A 14,888-nucleotide genomic window follows, 5' to 3' on the forward strand; every position below is an offset into this window, starting at 1 on the left:
AAAAGAATATCTCACTCTTCGTGCACAGTAACTTCTCAGTAGGAGCTATGCTGTCTGTTCTTACCCAGTTACCTTTGTTTTATGTGTTATGCGTCTTCTATTTGCCATTATGATGTAATGACCATGTAACTGTGATATTTGCTATTGGTTTTAATTTTTACACTAGTTACCAGCCTGTTAAAATGACGGAGCTGCTGGGAGCAGGGGCACTGTCATGCTAAGGTGTGTGTGTGTGTGTGTGTGTGTGTGTGTGTGTGTGTGTGTGTGTGTGTGTGTGCGCGCGCGCGTGTGTACGCACCCAAACGAAGCAACACTTGAATTGCTCCATCGGGACCATCTAGTGGCTGCCTGTGATCCATAGATTTGGTTTAAGCCAGTCCTGGTTGTGTCCTGGTTGTGGTTGTTATGGCTGCGCTCTCCTCCCCTCACACAGTCAGCAGCAGCGTTGAGCAGGGGAAGGGGAGGGCGGGGGATTCTGCTGCTGCTTCACGAATACCTGGTACTGTGGGGGGCAATGTATACCTGGTACTGTGGGAGGCAATGTATACCTGGCACTGTGGGGGGCAATGTATACCTGGCACTGTGGGGGGCAATGTATACCTGGCACTGTGGGGGGCAATGTATACCTGGCACTGTAGGGGGCAATGTATACCTGGCACTGTGGGGGGCAATGTATACCTGGCACTGTGGGGGGCAATGTATACCTGGCACTGTGGGGGGGCAATGTATATCTGGCACTGTGGGGGGCAATGTATACCTGGCACTGTGGGGGGCAATGTATATCTGGCACTGAAGGGGGCAATGTCTACCTGGCACTGTGGGGGGCAATGTATATCTGGCACTGTAGGGGGCAATGTATACCTGGCACTGTGGGGGGCAATGTATACCTGGCACTGTAGGGGGCAATGTATATCTGGCACTGTGGGGGGCAATGTATATCTGGCACTGTTGCGGGCAATGTATATCTGGCACTGTGGGGGGCAATGTATATCTGGCACTGTGGGGGGCAATGTATATCTGGCACTGTTGCGGGCAATGTATATCTGGCACTGTGTGGGGCAATGTATATCTGGCACTGTTGCGGGCAATGTATATCTGGCACTGTGGGGGGCAATGTATACCTGGCACTGTGGGGGGCAATGTATACCTGGCACTGTGGGGGGCAATGTATATCTGGCACTGTGGGGGGCAATGTATACCTGGCACTGTGGGGGGCAATATATATCTGGCACTGTAGGGGGCAATGTATACCTGGCACTGTAGGGGTCAATGTATACCTGGCACTGTGGGGGGCAATGTATACCTGGCACTGTGGGGGGCAATGTATATCTGGCACTGTGGGGGCAATGTATACCTGGCACTGTGGGGGGCAATGTATATCTGGCACTGTAGGGGGCAATGTATACCTGGCACTGTGGGGGGCAATGTATATCTGGCACTGTAGGGGGCAATGTATACCTGGCACTGTCGGGGGCAATGTATACCTGGCACTGTAGGGGGCAATGTATATTTGGCACTGTGGGGGGCAAAGTATATCTGGCACTGTGGGGGGCAATGTATATCTGGCACTGTGGGGGGCAATGTATATCTGGCACTGTTGCGGGCAATGTATATCTGGCACTGTGGGGGGCAATGTATTTCTGGCACTGTTGTGGGCAATGTATATCTGGCACTGTGGGGGGCAATGTATATCTGGCACTGTTGTGGGCAATGTATATCTGGCACTGTTGTGGGCAATGTATATCTGGCACTGTTGTGGGCAATGTATATCTGGCACTGTGGGGGGCAATGTATATCTGGCACTGTGGAGGGCAATGTATATCTGGCACTGTTGTGGGCAATGTATATCTGGCACTGTGGGGGGCAATGTATACCTGGCACTGTGGGGCATTTGTGTATCTGGCACTGTGGGGCAACGTGTATCTGGCACTGTGGGGCAACGTGTATCTGGCACTGTGGGGCATTCGTGTATCTGGCACTGTGGGGCATTCGTGTATCTGGCACTGTGGGGCAACGTGTATCTGGCACTGTGGGGCAACGTGTATCTGGCACTGTGGGGCATTCGTGTATCTGGCAATGTGGGGCAACGTGTATCTGGCACTGTGGGGCAACGTGTATCTGGCACTGTGGCGGTCATATGTGTATCTGCCCCTCCCCCATATGTGTATCACGCCCACATTTTCATTGGCCACACCCCATATGGCATGTGGCCACACCCATTTTTGGCACGCGCACACAGTACCTGTAGCCAGCCTCCAGAGAGGGTGTGGCCAGTCCCCATAGAGGCTAACCATTAGAGAGTGTATTGTCTAGGCCCCTTGATACATACATGTAGTAAATACTGCTAGTACATGCATGATAATGTACCAGATTGCTGTAATTACAGCAATGCACTGTAGTCCTGTGCAACATAATGTAGCATAAGTATGTTCTGTATAATGTTATGTATAACTTAATTGCACAGACTGGAACCTGATCTATAGAGGAGGGGCTGGGTTATCTGGCAGCGGTGCCCACTGGGGTTTTCCCTGTACCTCTGTGGGCCAGTACAATCCTGCATACACCTCATCCAGAGTGGGATGCATGTAGAAGGTGATATACATTCCACCAGACTTCATAGTGACATCGCAGTGGTACTAATTACATATGCACTAACATATGCAATTAGGACTGTAAAGAGCAGCTCTTCTGATAAGAGCTGTTCCTTGCGGTGTGCTCCCATCACTGGACTTCCATGTATCGGTACCGGGAGTCTGTCTACGCGTGTGCAGGGTGAGACAGTGGCTGTAGGTCATGCTGAGAGGGATCCAATCGGATCCCTCTCACTGCAAACTGTGGAAAAAGCCCATAGGCTTCTATAGGGTAACACCAGCAGAAGCTGGCATTACTCTCTGCACCTAAGCCCCGGGATGCGGGGCTTAGAGCATATGGAAATGCCGTAAAAAAAAAATGAGGGTTTTACCTCATTTTGCTTTTAGTGCACCCAGCTAATAGTCTTTTTTCTACGTTTGGTTCCACAGAGATTTCTTGTGTGGACATTGTATACTTACCAGATATTTAGGTGTTATTTAGTATATGTTTAATCCCATGGGAAGGAAAATAGATGCATTTAAAACAAAGCTAGAGACAAGAAGAATCTGCCAGGCCTCCTGCAGGATTGCCGTTATTTGTGTGGGCTTTATTCTAACCTTTGTTTGGACCTGCAACTGTATTATGAACAATTCCCAGTACGTGCTAGCAAAATGGCAAAACAGTTGAGATTGGCAAAACAGAGCCTGGCAGAAAAGGAATAATGGAAACAAGAGCATAGAGAGAGAGATTGTTTTACGTCTTCCACACTGTGGCCGCTGAAAAAGATAACACTATGGAAACGGTTCTGCTGGAAAATGCTATTTTTAACACATGGATGCCTGGCTGTTCTGAGCATGGCAATATATGGAGGAAAGTAGAGCTGCCACAGCAAAGGCCTTTCCAGCTGAAGTCAACATTTTCTTGGAATGATCTATAGCCAGGTTCGGATTAACTGATGAATGAGTTCTATGACATGTGGATTCATATTGTGCCCAGTTCATAAATAAGGCAACAGTAACAACTAAAAATATTACTGATACACTAGCTGCAAGCATGTAATACAATTGGACAATATTGTATTAAACCACAACATTGGAATAAAAAAAACATACTAAAACATAAAAAAGTATGACCCACTGTGCAGCAAGCAGATATATATATATATATATATATATAGTCTGTTGCAGTGCTAACGCCTGCAATAATCAATTCAGTTTTAAAGGTGTTTCAGTGTCTGATTTATTTTCTTCCCTGCATGGGAAATCTAGTTCATGTTTTTTTCCTGGCACCATATATGGTACCTGCAAGTAGGGGCAGCTAAAAAAAAATGCCGGTAATGGCACGAATATGACACTTGACGCATGTACAGATTAGAATAAAGATACTGACACTGCTCCAGAGTATTTGCTATGTTATGTGCAGGCGCTATATTTACAGCAAATTATTCAGATGGATATATATATATATTATATAGCTAATGCCCTATTTTAGAATAAAGTGTTGGAAATATGACGTGGGTGGCTACTGGTCATATTGGCTCCTACCCCAATCTACTTTATCTGCAGACAACAACATGAGGCTCATAATTAAGTGTGTAATTATCATTTAGTTAGAGTATAAAAGAACTGTATGCATTGTTGTAGGCATATCAGATGCTATGTTTCTTTGAATCCGTCAGTGAAAGACATTCACACGTACCTCTACAGGATACAGACTTAAACTGGACATATATTTGCACATTCTATACATAATTACTGTTTACTTGATGCATTGTCACATCTTTTTCCTTTCAGAACTATTCCAGCTTAGAAATTGTATTAGACCTTCTTGTTTATACTGCATGTTTGAGATCTGCCCATAGATTTTGAATAATATTCAGGTCTAGGGACTCTTAAGCTTGGAGAGAGATAAAATTGTGAGAGATAAAGTATTAGCCAATCTTACAGACTGTGTTTGATGTCGGAATGAGATGGACCCAGAGGAGGCGAGGGGGGGGGGGCGAGCCGCGGGGGGACAGCCGGCGGCTTCCAGAGGAGATCAGCGCTACAGTAGCGCTGCAGCTGGTTGTCACTCACCCGCCTGACCTCACGGCAGCTTCCACCCGGCTCCAGCACGCTGCTCCGTAGCGCTGATCTCCTCTGGATGCCGCCGGCTGTCCCCTCTCCTCCTCTGGGTCCCATCTGAATTCGACTTGAAAAAGTCGAATTTTAGATGGGATTGAATAGGGGTTGTCGGATCCATTCCGACAAAATACATGTCGGAATGGATCCGACTTTAATTGAATATACCCCAGATAGTGTTTTACATGCAGTAAGTAAAATTTTCTTTCCATATGTACTATTTTATGTGCACCTTGTTGACACATAACCACAAAGCATAATTGATCTATACCCATGCTTAACAGATGACATGGTGATGTTTTTATGTTTTCTTTAAAGGCTTCAAATGTTTTTTGTTTTTCTGGCTGCCACGAAAAAAACTTATCTAAGTATTGCCTTGCATTCTACAGAAGGTAGCTTTTGTGATGGGGGTCACATGAACTGTGGATGAGTTGCCTTTTCCATGCAGATTACTTTTGTGAAAGCAACAAAGTTTTATAGACTGCAGTCCTTTACAGTAATTTATAGTTTGTTTTTCATATACTGTATGTTTATAAGTATTTGCCTCAAAGATTTTCCTGGGTCTTCTAGACAGGGATGTCCCTGACCAATCTGGTGCCCTAGGCAAAACTTTAACTGGTGCCCCTCTCCCATCCCCCAACATGCGAGCGTACCACCTGACCACGTGCCACTGGCCTATTGCCCAACACCCTGGTGGTCTACGCTGGTAATGAATAAAGGGTGTCCTATTGGGACCTTACTCACTCTGTTGACCTTGGAGGGTAAACAGGGGTACTCTCTGGACCATCCCTTCCCTGCAGAGTTAAGAGCCACTCCACAGCTTGCCAAATACTGGATCATTTCTTGCCTCTCAGTGCTGGCTTGACTCCATTGGCTACTTGACTCCTGCCTGAGTTCACCTGAACAGCAAGAGGCCAAGTGTAAGCTCTTTTTCAAGAGGCCTCGTGCAGCCAGGCTTAGGCATCCTGGAGTCTTCTGACACCTTTGATCTTCTTCCTCTTCTGTGATGTATATTCCATGCCTCTTCGGGAGCTCATCTATGCTCTCCTTCAGCTGTCATGCTAACTTTGAAATTTGAAAAGATGCAGCGGCTCCTTTGTTGGTGCTGGGATCTGATACTGAGGAAATATCTCAACACCAGTTCAAACTCAAAACAGTCTGACAGATTTCCAGACTGTCTGAAGTTATCCTGGATGGGTTGTAACCCTAGGCTCCTATTCTAGAAATGGGTCACCCTAGTAAGTTCTTAGATTGCTTATGTCCAGGTAAGGTGCTGCTTCCAGAACTTGCCATGATCACCAGTATTCTGTAATGTCAATTTGTTTATGATGTTTCTGACAGTGAAAATTCCAAGGCAGAATGATTTAAATCCTAATTCATAGTAGTTAATTACCTATATTTTATTGTCTTTAGACAGCTGATCACACAAGCACATGGTTGTTGAGTGTATGTGTAATATCTTGATGTTAGAAAGGTCAGAACATTTAATTAACTTTGGAAACTTGTTCATCTGGCTTAATTTAAAGCCCATATTAAAAAAAAAAAATGAGTACTGATTTAACTGGAAGGGGGCCATTTATTTACAAGCTGTCAAATTTGGAAAAGTAATGGTAATTGTGCATTAAAATGTATTCAAATATGGTGCATTTAGGTTTGTACACTGCAGAAGGTGTGCATACTCTTCACTTACTGATTCAGATCATGATTCAGAGATGTACACAATGCAATAGCAGTCGTTAATGCTGCAGGAGGTGTCTTGTATAAATAGATGCCACCTGCTGGCTTCTGTAATCTGCTGCTATGTCCACGGACATAATGGACAGGATAAGCACTTTAAGAGAGGAGAGGGCCTGTGTGTTGGCTCTGATTGGGCCCCCTCCTCTCCGGCGGTGAAGTAGACTCTGGCACTCACCGTATGCATATTGGTGTTTAATAATGCTATATGCATGTTCACAAAGGACAGCTCCTTCGGTAAGAGCTGTCCTTTGCAATGATAGGACTTTCAGGTTTAGGACCCGGAGTTCTATCTGCACATGCGTCGAATTATGCGATTGGATCCCTCTCAGAGGGGAAGTTCAATAGAATGCCATAGGCTTCTATAGGGCAATACCATCTGAAAATAGCATCGCCCACCGCATCTGAGCCCCAGAAACTATTGCATCCCGGTGCTTGGTGCATATGAGGTAAGCAGCCAAACCTCCAGAAACTGCATTTTCAGGGGCTTAGATGCATTTTTAGGCTTGCTGCATCCTGCCCAATGCCTCTGAAGGACTTGCTGGTGAGGAAGGAGGAGAAACCTGTTTGGGTCCCGCTCTGGATGATCCCAGCACATAGAGGAAAGGAAAAAAACTGCTACAAGACTCTGTCTGACATCAGCACGTTTCAAATAGCAGCCATGCACTACCTTCCTCCCGTCACATTGAGAATACTGTGATAAGCACCGAATACTGGTCATTGTAAGGTCCTCTGATACTAATAGCCTATGGATTGGAGCCCGGGGGGTGGTTGAGCAGGTAATATCTTACAGATGTGTCCACTATTACCTTTCTGAAAAGAGTGCAATGGCAGTAAATTTGGCATGACATGAATTCCTTTTGTTGTTGGGCCATCATGTTGTGCAATGACAATTCATGACAATTCATAGTTTCACCACTGGGTGTCCAGTGCATCACGTAACGTAGCTTTCCACCAACATTGCTGTTAAATAGACACTGTAATCAGGTCGTTCTGATTTATGGCCAGCTTTAGAGTCTAATTGCTAATTGTGTAGGTGTGAAAATCTCAGTATGAGAGGCCTTTGAAGTAGACTCCTTGGTGGGTACAGATTTTATCCTGGCTGGGGGATGTTACTATACAGTATGTTGCTCAGAGCACAGAGGTGAATTAAGTTTAAAGTGAAATTAAATAATAAGTTAAGAAAAACCTTAGTGCTATAGAGTAAAAGAACATATAAGATTTTGCAATGATAAAATATTTCCAAATAAAGGGCCTCATTACGAGTTGATCGCACGAAGCTGCTTTTTGCAGCCCGTATCTCCGCCTATGAGGGTTGTTTCTTCCCCATAGCAAGGCTGCAATCGCTTGTGCAGGCCTGCTATGGTAAAAAATGTTGTGCAGTTTCTAAGTAGGTCTGGACTTAAGCTAGCCATACATCAGACCAACTTTTCTCCAACACTCCAAACTTCCAACCATCCAACTTGTCTGTTCAACTAAAACAGTGCCCCACACATCTCACCAACTTTTTACCAGTGCTCCACACATCTAACCAACTTTTCATCAGACCAACCAACCTTCCAACTTCTGTCCAACTTGAGATGTCACCGAAGTAGGCGGACAGTGCCTTCCTACAGTTCTTCAGTTTTGTTTTGTTTTTTAATTTCAAAACATGCAGAAGTGTCTTTTTTTCAGTGAAACTGGGCTTTTCTTTCACCACCATACATTTATTAGATTTACTTATTTTTATACTGAACTATGGATACCAGCATGGTTGGGCTGCCAAGGCAAATAAATATATATATATATATATATATATATATATATACCAGATGTAGATATTCGGCACTCCCAATGTAGTAAAATGTACAGCTTGCCTGGTGCCCTCCTGAGCTTCAAAAAGCAAACATATCACAAACGATAGGCGGCACTCTAGGAGTTTTCAATAATCAAGAACATACGTGACCCTGTTCTGCCAGCTTAACGTTTCGGTTTCGGTCATTTTCAATCCGCCACACTTTGCTGGCGGAATCTAATAAAAAAATGTAAAAACATGTTTTTTTTGGTGTTTTTTTTTTGGGTAATAGCATATCTATTTATATTAGAAGGGATTAGGTACTTGGTTTGTCTTTTTTGGAGGCACAAGTATTATTTATATATTTTTAAAAAGATTATTATTTTTTTTTTTTGTTCAAATGGAATGGGAAAAAGCCGAAAAAAAATTGCGTGGGGTCCCCCCTCCAAAGCATAACCAGCCTCGGGCTCTTCGAGCCGGTCCTGGTTCTAAAAATCCAGGGGAAAAATGGACAGGGGATCCCCCGTATTTTTAAAACCAGCACCGTGCTCTGCGCCTGGTGCTGGTGCAAAAAATACGGGGGACAAAAAGTGTAGGGGTCCCCCGTATTTTTTACACCAGCATCGGGCTCCACTAGCTGGACAGATAATGCCACAGCCGGGGGTCACTTTTATACAGTGCCCTGCGGCCGTGGCATTAAATATCCAACTAGTCACCCCTGGCCGGGGTACCCTGGGGGAGTGGGGACCCTTTCAATCAAGGGGTCCCCCCCCAGCCACCCAAGGGCCAGGGGTGAAGCCCGAGGCTGTCCCCCCCGTCCAAAGGCTGCGGATGGGGGGCTGATAGCCTTGAGAAAATTTAAAGAATATTGTTTTTTCCAGCAGTACTACAAGTCCCAGCAAGCCTCCCCGCAAGCTGGTACTTGGAGAACCACAAGTACCAGCATGCGGGAGAAAAACGGGCCCGCTGGTACCTGTAGTTCTAATGGAAAAAAAATACCCAAATAAAAACAGGAGACACACACCGTGACAGTAAAACTTTATTTCACACATGTCGACACACACATACTTACCAATGTTGACACAAAGCAGTCGGTCCTCTTCTCCAAGTAGAATCCACGGGTACCTGAAAATAAAAGATAATTATACTCACCTGATCCAGGGTCCAGATTATAATCCACGTACTTGGCAAAACAACAAACCGAACACCCGGACCAAACGGACTGAAAGGGGTCCCATGCTGTCACAGAAGTGTCTCTTCAGCCAATCAGGAATCGCCACTCCGTGGCACTCACCTGATTAGCTCTGTGCGCGTCTGAAGTGACAGAAGGCTGGCGCGGGGGGGGGGGGGAATTAGCGGTGCGGGAGCCGGTGCGGGCGGAGGTAGGCTGGCGGACGGGTTGGGGGGGTGAATTAGCGGTGCGGGAGCCGGTGCGGGCGGAGGGAGGCTGGCGGGCGCGGGGGGGGGGGGGGTGAATTACCGGTGCGGGAGCCGGTGCGGGCTGGAGCTGGCCCTGGTGGTGGCGAGGGGGAAGGGGTGCCGCGATCTTGGGGGGGCAGTGACTGCAGGAGGGGAGCAGAGGTGCTGCGATCGTGGGTGATATGCGGGGGGTGCCGCGATCGTGGGTGATATGCGGGGGGTGCTGCGATCGCGGGTGATATGCGGGGGGTGCCGCGATCGTGGGTGGGGTGCGGGGGTACCGCGATCATGGGTGGGGTGCGGGGGGTGCAGCGATCGCGGTTGGGGTGCGGGGGTGCCGCGATCGCGGGTGGGGTGCGGGGGCTGCCGACACTCCTGCACTGAGGATACCGCCGGCACAACTGCACTGGGGATACTGCCAGCACTCTGCCGGCATCCGTGATTCTGCTGACCGGAAGTTGGACCCGGTCACATGCTCATTGCCAGGGGTTACATGCTCGTTGCCAGGGGTTACATATGCTTGTTGCTATAGGGGTTACATGCTCAGTGCCAGGGGGTTACATGCTCAGTGCCAGGGGGTTACATGCTCATTCCGGGTAGCGCTGGGTAATGGTCTAGTAATACCTCTAGTATATGTTTCCTAGAAGGCAGCTGCCATTTTTAAAGGGCCATCTTCCATGCTGTCTGCATGGAATCTGCAGCTTCCAGTAGTAGGTAGAGCCTAAGCATCTATTGTGCCGGTGCTGCGCCCCCCCCAGGACTCAGACATCCAGGCTGATCAGGCCCTGGGTCTCATGTTTCTTCACCCGCTTGTATGGCAGACAGAGCACTGAGTGACTTATTATCGAGCACAGCTACAGCACTGGACTGATTTATGCAGACAGACGCAGCCCCCACTTGTATGGCAGACAGAGCACTCAGTGACTTATTATGGCAGCATAGCCCCAGCACTGGACTGATTTGCGGCAGACAGACACAGCACCCATGTGTATGGCACACAGAGCACCCAGTGACTTATTATGGAGCACAGCCACAGCACTGGACTGATTTATGGCAGACAGATGCAGCCCCCACTTGTATGGCAGACAGAGCACCCAGTGACTTATTATGGCAGCATAGCCCAAGCACTGGACTGATTTGTTACAGCACAGGACAACAGCACCGACAGCAGAACCAGCACCCACCCCACGCCACCCTTCCCGCCACCCTCCCACAGACAGACAACAGACATGTCCGTCCTGCTCCCTCTGCAATGCTGGAGTGATAATTGCAGCAAGAAGTGTGGAATAGCATATAGTCCAGATCTCGCGAGAATCCGACAGCGGGATGATGACGTTTTGACTTGTTCCGGGATCTGAGTCTGGAAGGAAAACCCGAGCCGGACTCTGATCCCGGCTCGGATCGGGAAGTTCGGATGGGCTCGGATCTTGTAGATCTGAGCCCGCTCATCCCTACCTACTATAAGTATGAACAGCATTTGATGATGAAAGAGGGAGAGAACGCAGTTATTTTTTTCTCAATTCACTATGTAATCCAGAGATTATTATGGGTTCATGAACAAAGCCTAAATTGTCTCAGTTACTGTATTGCTATAACCTATTGCTTCTCTTTAATCCAATGGATATATTATACTTTTCTTTTCTGCTGCTGAATAATGGGGCCTACACACGGGGTATTAGATTGCTCAGATCGCTCAGCACACAGCGCTGCACCAACAATGTGTGCTGAGCGATCTGTCACTGCACGAGTTCTCAATAGAGAAAACACGGGAGATGACTAGATCTTTCACACATGCTTGAACTAACTAGATGGGCGATAGTGAAGCGCGGGGATGCGCATCACTATTGCTATAGTCCACGCACAGAGCAATTTGTGCTGAATTTCTAAGCGATTCACTCAAATCACTTAGAAAAGCAGCCTAAATCGCTACGTGTGTAGGTCCCAGTAGTCAATTTTTCCAGGCACGTCGTATGGGTACAAAGCGGATCGTTGCTGTGCACTGGTTCTAGCGAAGAATCCATTCGCACAGCCGATCGCAAAGAGATTGATAGGAAGAGCGCGATTGTGGGTGTCAACTGACCATTTTCTGGGAGTGTCTGGAAAAACGCAGGCGTGTTGAGGCATTTGCAGGGTGGGTGTCTGATGTCAATTCCGGGCTTGAATAGGCTGAAGGGATCGCTGCGGCTGAGTTAGGTCAGAGCAACTCAGAAACTGCACAAGCTGTTTTTGTACAGGGCGGATGCACACGCGTTCGCACACTTGCAAAGCTAAAGTACACTCCCCTATAGGTGGCGTCTATCTGTACGCAGCGCTGCAAAAAATAGCTAGCAAGTGAATAGATCTGAATTAGAGAAAAAAACAATCGAGAGAGCGCTATACACATCTGTTGTGGATATTTAAAAAATATTTTTATTTCTATCAATATTCCTTTTCACAATTATACTTAGTGCCGGCCGGCATCACATAAAAAATAAAAAATTTGAGGAAGCGGCCGATGCTATTGAGTAGGCTGGGAAACGCGTCTGTCACCATCTCCATACACAGACTGCAGCGGATCATTATCCATCAGCTGGCTGGCTGAATCACATCCCCAAAGCAGGGAAATGGCTGTGTAACCATCTGCCCATTGACTCCGGATAAGGCCAGGAGTGAAAGTACCGGCCGGGAGGACAAGCGGTCACATTGCGGTTAAAGCGAATAAGATGTCCACTCCAACTAAAAGGCTACCGGTAGGAGCATTAGCCAGGAGGATGACCGCAAATACTGTGACTTCAACAGAGGCATCTATATGGTATGCTTTTCAACATTATTCACAAAAGCAGCTCAAACAACCAAAAGGGAGCTGCTTTCAGCTCAAAATCGCTGGAGGAGAGAGCACCGATACACAGAGCTAGATTAAAGGGGGGGGGGGGGGGAGTACGTACCCCGGGCCCCCCTTTCCAAAGGGCCCCCTGCCACACCACAGATCGGATCTCTCTTCCGATCCAATCTGCGGTGCTGGGCTCCCGGCTCACGTCCTCGCTGCATAGGCGGCCGCACAGGTAGGACAGCTGAGCTGAGCGACAGCTCAGCTGTCCAATAATATATGAATGAAGCAGCCAGTCCCTGCAGCCTGCGTGCCCATCCAATGACTGGCTACTTCATTCATACATTATTGGACAGCTGAGCCGTCGCTCAGCTCAGCTGTCCTGTCTGTGTGGCCACTGCTGCAGTGGGGACGGTAGTGCAGGGCAGGTCAGGAGGTCCGCCGTGTGCTGCTTGGGGAGCACATTAAGCTGCTGCATATATATATATATATATATATATTCAGCTGCCTTCTTTTTATTAGAGGCTCCACAGTATTAAGAGCCACAGGCCCCCCATGGTCTTAATCCGGCTCTGCCGATACACATACAGTACGATACACCCTTGTCATTTGTTTTTATTTAAACTCTTTGACAATACTGTATTCTTGCTGATATAGCATAGATATACTATAGATAGTACTTTACATTTTGATTATAATCTCTAATTTTTCATCGACTGTACTTTAGGAGAGTCAAGAAAATAGTAGATGAGCTGACTGCTGATAATGATGAGCTTACTGCCATAGAACTCCGTCGTATTCTGCAAGCTGAGTATGGCCTTGACATCTCCTGTAGTAGCATAAAAAGAATGCGGAGGCAACTTGGTTGGACTTATGCCGGTGCTAGGTACTGTACAGTAAATTGAAATTTCAATTACAATTATAATACAATTTCTATACAGTTTGTATACAGTGCGGTAAACTAATTACATCTCTGAAATCAGCATCTGATTTTTCTTTAACATTATCTTAGTTTGGACGCTCAATTATCCTATTCCCACTGTAAACTGTATCCCATTTTACATTCCTTTCACAGGATGACTCACATGATTAGAGATGTTAACAAGGAAAAGAGAGTTCAACAGGCTCGTCAATGGATTGCTATTAGGGAAAATTTTGACAATGTCATATTTACAGATGAAACTTCTGTAGCACTTGAGAGGTTTGCAAGGAGGTCCTTCCGCAAACGTGGCCATTTATCATTTAAGCCATCTCCAAAGCACCCATTAAAAGTACATGTGTGGGGTGGTATCTCCCGCAGAGGCCCAGGACCAATTTTAATTTTTGAAGGTACATATAAAGTACAGTAGTAATGTACATTACTATGTTGTTTTTCAATATTTTCTATTTAGAACTACTGTCCAGTGACTACTGTAAGTCTATGGACTACGAGAAAAGGATTTACTGGTAGGTATATAAAATCCTGTTTTTTTTATTGTTCTACGTCAGGTATCATGGATAAAACATTCTTCCAGTCCATGATCATTAATGATACTTTAGTGCCGTATGTAAGAAAGTATTGGTCATCTGGACATCGAATGTTCCAGGACAATGATCCAAAACATAGTGCTTCGGCCAAATTCATAGAGGAAAAAGGCATCATTTGGTAACGCACACCACCAGAGTAAGTACAGTTTTGCCCTGTAGACTGATGCTTCCTGTAAAGCATGAAATGCCAAATATTCCATATTTAAATTCTCTCCCTTTATTGACTTTTCACAGATCACCGGACATGAATCCTATCGAGCTAGTGTGGTCTCAAATGAAAAGTTATATTCGTTCTCAATGTAAGCCAAGGACAAAAGAGCAACTGATTGATGGCATCAATACATTTTGGAAAAACGTACTTACATTGGAGACCTGTAATAATTATGTAGACCATTTATTTTCTGTGCTGCCAGTGATTATAGAAAGAAATGGACAAGCCAGCTGCATGTAATTGGAATGGATCATATTGTCGACAAAAAGAAGGTCAACAGTCATTAGGTCGACCAATATTGGTCGACAGGCCATATGTCGACACATCAAAAAAGACAGTACGCAAACGAATAATGCATAGAATTTGCATAAAGGGCCCTTTACCTATCGTACTCATCCTTTCTGCAAATGCTTGAAATATCAAAATTAGACTACCTGCTTAAATTAATTAATTTGTTATATTTTATCTGTAACATGTACTTCACCCTAGTATTACATTTGTTATGCAATCTTGAAAATTGTTTAAAAAAAAAAAGTAGTCACCTCTGCAACACTGTATTTTGTAATTGTGTATGGATTGTACAAAGCATCCAAGTGATTGCATTCAGTTTTGTCTAACTTACAGTATATTTATACTATTTAGTTGGAATTATTTTATCATTGCAAAGTCTTATAATATGTTCCATTACCTTGTAGCACTATTAGGTTTTAATTAACTTATTCTTTA

The 14,888-nt window shown here is 45.8% G+C and overlaps 1 protein-coding gene and 1 long non-coding RNA gene across 4 annotated transcripts in view; one reads left to right on the plus strand and one right to left on the minus strand.

Moving 5' to 3' along the window:
• The window catches only part of SHISA9 (shisa family member 9), a 777,795-nt gene that overhangs the window by 676,270 nt on the left and 86,637 nt on the right, over positions 1–14,888 (minus strand). The gene's annotated exons all lie outside the window — the stretch shown is intronic.
• On the plus strand, positions 13,665–14,356 carry LOC134943645 (uncharacterized). Its single transcript, XR_010181654.1, has 3 exons — positions 13,665–13,753; positions 13,913–14,087; positions 14,186–14,356. It is a non-coding gene; the product is annotated as an uncharacterized LOC134943645 (long non-coding RNA).

Source organism: Pseudophryne corroboree, chromosome 7 (genome assembly GCF_028390025.1).
Source record: "Pseudophryne corroboree isolate aPseCor3 chromosome 7, aPseCor3.hap2, whole genome shotgun sequence".
NCBI classification, from domain to species: Eukaryota; Metazoa; Chordata; class Amphibia; order Anura; family Myobatrachidae; genus Pseudophryne; species Pseudophryne corroboree.